This window comes from Mobula hypostoma, chromosome 23, assembly GCF_963921235.1.
Source record: "Mobula hypostoma chromosome 23, sMobHyp1.1, whole genome shotgun sequence".
In the NCBI taxonomy this organism is placed as follows: Eukaryota; Metazoa; Chordata; class Chondrichthyes; order Myliobatiformes; family Myliobatidae; genus Mobula; species Mobula hypostoma.
Window position 1 is genome coordinate 12,545,252 of NC_086119.1, and position 5,290 is coordinate 12,550,541.

The window sequence follows — 5,290 nt, forward strand, 5'->3', positions numbered from 1 at the left end:
CTCCATCCCATCCTGACCTATCAGTCTGTGACCCGCTGCACTGTATGACACCTCATTTTCTGACTGGCACCTTGCAGCATTCCAAACTCATGACTGGATTCTCCAACTCATTCTCAATCTGCATCAGAACCGGTCATTTCTGAATATTGGCTCAGTTTTTTTTCTCTGAACAATACATCCCGACCTCCTATTCGCAACTTCGCCTGTCTCCAACTGCCCCCCATTAACTGCTCACCCCTACAGCAATGATGGCCTCACTTTATCACACTCATACAGAATGCAAACAGGCCCTTCAGCCCAAATTGTCCATGCTGACCAAGATGTCTTCCTGAGCCAGGCCCATTTTCCTGAACTTGGCCCATATCTCTCTAAACCTTTCCTATCCCTCTACCCGTCCAGATGTCCCAGACCTTCCTTTTGGCCTGTCTATACTGCCTTCCCTCCACTCCACCCTCAGTTTAATTTGGGGGGGGGGGCAGCATGGTACCATAGAGATCAGTGTAATGCTTTACGGCACCAGTGACTGGGGATCAATTCCTGCTTCTGCCTTTAAGGAGTTTGTACATTCTCCCCGTGACCACATAGGTCCCCTGTGGATGCTCTGTTTTCCTCCCACAGTCCAAAGACATATGGGTTAGTAGTTTAGTTGGTCACATGGGCGTAATTGGGCTGCCCTGGTTCATTGGCCCAAATTGGAGCAGCGCAGTTGTCTTAGTGTATTACCAAAAATGCTCCTCTGTTCAGCCAAGGTGATACGGAGAGGGTGAGAAACATGGTCCAGAATTGCCAGGACTTTCCGCAGGGTCCATTGTTCTATCACAGCCTCCAGTGTGACCAGTTTGACTCCTATAATAGAGCCAGCCTTTCTAATCAGTTTATTGAGCCTGTTGACATCACCCATGTTGATGCTATTGCCCCAGCTCACCACCGCATATTAGATTGTACTGGTGACAATAGACTGGTAGAACACGTGAAGGAGAGGACTGCATACTCCTAAGGACCTCAGTCCCCTCAGGAAGTCGAGGTGACTCTGGCCCTTCCTGTACACAGCCTCTGTGTTGGTGCCCTACTCAAGTCTGTCATCGAGGTGCATCTCCAGGTACTTGTAGGTCCTCACCACATCCACACCTTCTCCATCAATAGTAACAGGGAGACCTGTTGAAGGTTGACTGTATTTTTTTCCATAGATATTGCCTGGGCTGCTGAGTTTCGTGTGTGTTGTTTGGATTTCCAGCATCTGCAGATTTTCTCTTGTTTGTAACAGGGAGCAATGCAGGCTTAGTCTTCCTAAAGTCCATCACCATCTCCTTTGTATTACTCATGTTGAACTGCAGGTTATTCACCTTGTACCATTTGACTACCAGGGCCCTGTATTCATCCTCCCATCCTCGCTTTACACAGCCAACTATTGCCGAGTCATCGGAGAATTTCTGCAGATGACATGACTCAGTGTTGTATCTGAAGTCTGAGGTATACATGGTAAACAGGAAGGGAGACAGTGCTGTCCCCTATGGGGTCCCAGTGCTGCTTACAGCCATGTCTGACACACAGCTCTGAAGCCGCACAAACTGAGGTCCGCCAGTTAAGTAGTCCATTATCCAGGCTACAATGGAAGTGCTAATCTGCTTCTCCCCCAGCAACAAGGGCTGTATGGTATTGAAGGCACTTGAGAAATCTAAAAAACATGATGGTCACAGTACTGCCCTGCTTATCCAAATGAGTAGGCTCTGTCCACCATGGCTTTTTTACTGGCGGTCCCCGATGATGGATGCTGCTTTCCTGCGACAGCATTTCATGTAGACGTGCACAGTGGTTGGGAGGGCTTTATCCCTGATGGACTGGGCCCTATCCACCACTTCTTGTAGGATTTTCCGTTCAAGGGCATTGGTGCTTCCATACCAACATACTCTCCACTACACACCTATAGAAGTTTGTCGGAGGTTTAGAAATCATGCCGCATCTCCGAAATTCCGACGGAAGTGGAGACACTGCCGTACTTTCTTGGTAATTGCCCTCACTTGCTGGGCCCAGGACAGGACCTCTGAAATAACACCACCCAGGAATTTAAAGTTGTTAACCCTCTCCACCTTTCATTCTCTAATGGGGACTGGCTCACGGGCCTCTGGTTTCCCTCTCCTTACTCTATAATTAGTTCCTTGGTCTTGCTGACATTGAGTGAGAGGTTGTTGTTATGACACCACTCAGCCAGATTTTCAATCTCCCTCCTGTATACTGACTCATCACCATAAGACATAGGAGCAGAAGCAGGCCATTCAGCCCATCGAGTCTGCTCTGTCATTTCATCATGGCTGATCCCGGTTCCCACTCAACCCCATACACCTGCCTTCTCGCCATATCCTTTGATGCCCTGACTGATCAGGAAATGATCTACTTCCACCTTAAATATACACACGGACTTGGCCTCTGCTGCAGTCTGTGTTAGAGTATTCCACCGATTCACTACTCTGTGGCCAAAAGAATTCCTCCTAACTTCTGTTTTAAAAGGTCGCCCCTCAATTTTGAGGCCGGGCTCTCTAGTTCTGGATACCCCCCTCATAGGGAACATCCTCTCCACGTCCACCCTATCTAGTCCTTTCAACATTCGGTAGGTTTCAAAGGAATCTCCCTGCATTCTCCTAAATTCCAGTGAGTACAGGCCCAAAGCTGCTAATGCTCCTCATATGTTAACCCCTTCATTCCCGGAATCATCCTCTTGAACCTCCTCTGGACTCTCTCCAATGACAACACATCCTTTCGGAGATGTGGGGCCCAAAACTGTTGACAATACTCTAAGTGCAGCCTGACTAATATCTTATAAAGGCTCAGCACTATCTCCTTGCTTTTATATTCTAGTCCCCTGCAAATAAATGCCAACATTGCATTTGCCTTCTTTACCACAGACTCAACCTGTAAATTAATGTTCTGGGAGTTTTGCACGAGAACTGCTAAGTCCCTCTACACCTCTGATGTTTGAACCTTCTCCCCATTAGATAATAGTCCACACTATTGCTCCTTCTACCAAAATGCATCACCATACATTTCCCAACATTGTATTCCATCTGCCACATTTTTGCCCATTCTTCCAATTTGTCTATGTCCTGCTGCAATCACATTGTTTCCTCAGCACTACCTACCCCTCCACCTATCTTTGTAACATTCGCAAGCTTTGCCACAGAGCCATCAATTCCATTATCCAAATCAGCAGTCCCAATACTGACCCCTGAGGAGCACCACCAGTCACCGGCAGCCCGACCAGAAAAGGCCCACTTTTATTCCCAGTTGCTGCCTCCTGCCATTCCACTATCCATGCCAGCGTCTTTCCTGTAACAATCTTTGATTTGGTCTACTACTGTGGTGTCATCAGCAAACTTCAATATGGTAATGGAGCTGCGTTTAGCCACACACAGTGCTTAGAATCATAGAATACTCCATTCTATGATTCACAGAACCAGGTCCTTCAGCCCATCTAGTTCATGCCCAACTGTTATTCTGCCTAGTCCCACCTGGACCAAAACCCGCTGTACTCCAAACACAAAAGATTCTACAGCAGCTTAAATCCACAGAAACACATACAAAATACTGGGAAACCCAGCAGGTCAGGCAGCATCTACGGAAAGGAATAATCAGTCGACGTTTCAGGCGAAGACCCTTACTCAGGACCCCCAGTACCCTCTCATGCACTTAACATTGTACATAGAAATCTACTGCGCATTACAGGCCCTTCGGCCCACAATGTTGTGCTGACCATGTAACCTATTCTAGAAACTGCCTAGAATTTCCCCTCCGCATGGCTCTCTATTTTTCTAAGCTCCATGTACCTATCCAGGGGTTTCTTAAAAAACCCCATTGTATCCGCCTCTACCAGCATTGCCGGCAGTGCATTCTAAGTACCCACCACTCTCTGTGTGAAAAACTTACCTCTGACATCCCCCTTGTACCTATTTCCAAGCACTTTAAAACTATGCCCCCTCGTGTTAGCCATTTCAGCCCCGGGAAAAGGCCTCTGACTATCCACACGATCAATGCCCCTCATCATCTTATACACCTCTATCAGGTCACCTCTCATCCTCTGTCACTCCAAGGAAAAAAGGACAAGTTCACCCAACCTGTTTTCATAAGGCATGCTCCCCAATCCAGGCAACATCCTTGCAAAGCAACACTCACAAGATGCTGGAGGAACTCAGCAGGTCGGGCAGCATCCATGGAAACGATCAGTCAATGTTTCGGGCCGGAACCCTTCGTCAGGACTGAAGAGGGAAGGGGCAGAGGCCCTATAAAAAAGGTGGGGGGAGGGTGGGAAGGAGAAGGCTGGTAGGTTCCAGGTGAAAAACCAGTAAGGGGAAAGATAAAGGGGTGGGGGAGGGCAGGCAGGGAGGGGATAGGCAGGAAAGGTGAAGAAGGAATAGGGGAAAACACAATGGGTCGTAGAAGGAGGCGGAACCATGACGGAGGTGATAGGCAGCTGGAGGAGGGGGCAGAGTGAAATAGAGATAGGGGAAGGGAGAGGGAGGGAATTACCGAAGTTGGAGAATTCAATGTTCATACCAAGGGGCTGGAGACTACCTAGACAGTATATGAGGTTTTGCTCCTCCAACCTGAGTTTAGCCTCATCATGGCAGTAGAGGAAGCCATGTATGGACATATCCGAATGGGAGTGGGAAGCAGAGTGCAAATCTCCTCTGCACTCTCTCTATAGCATCCACATCCTCCCTGTAGTGAGGTGAGCACAACTTCTGTTAAATAATTAACACACCCCAGTGGTTGTGAATGCCCTGTCTTGCAAAAGCGCTCAATGAAGAACTCCCCGCCATATCTCGCTACATAAACAACAAGATCCTATCCATCCAAACTGGAAAAACTGCTGCACACGTGAGGAATGTGTGTGTGTGTGTGTGTGTGTGTGTGTGCGCGCACGTGCGCGCGTGTGAGAGAGAGAGAGAGAGAGAGAGAAGGAAGGAAGGAAGGAAGGAAGGAAAGGAAGAAGAAAGGAAAGCAAGAAGAAAGGAAGGAAGAAAGGAAGAAAGAAAGAAAGGAAGGAAGGAAGGAAGGAAGGAAGGAAGGAAGGAAGGAAGGAAGGAAGGAAGAAAGGAAGAAAGGAAGAAAGGAAGAAAGAAAGAAAGAAAGAAAGAAAGAAAGAAAGAAAGAAAGAAAGAAAGAAAGAAACAAGAGGACAAGGTACAGCGAGGACTCCCACGACAGACCCGGGAATACGTGCACGTCCGCAGGTGCGGACGCGAGGGGGGGCAAGGCAGAGGCGGGGCGCGATGACGCAGCGGCCACGCCCCTCCCG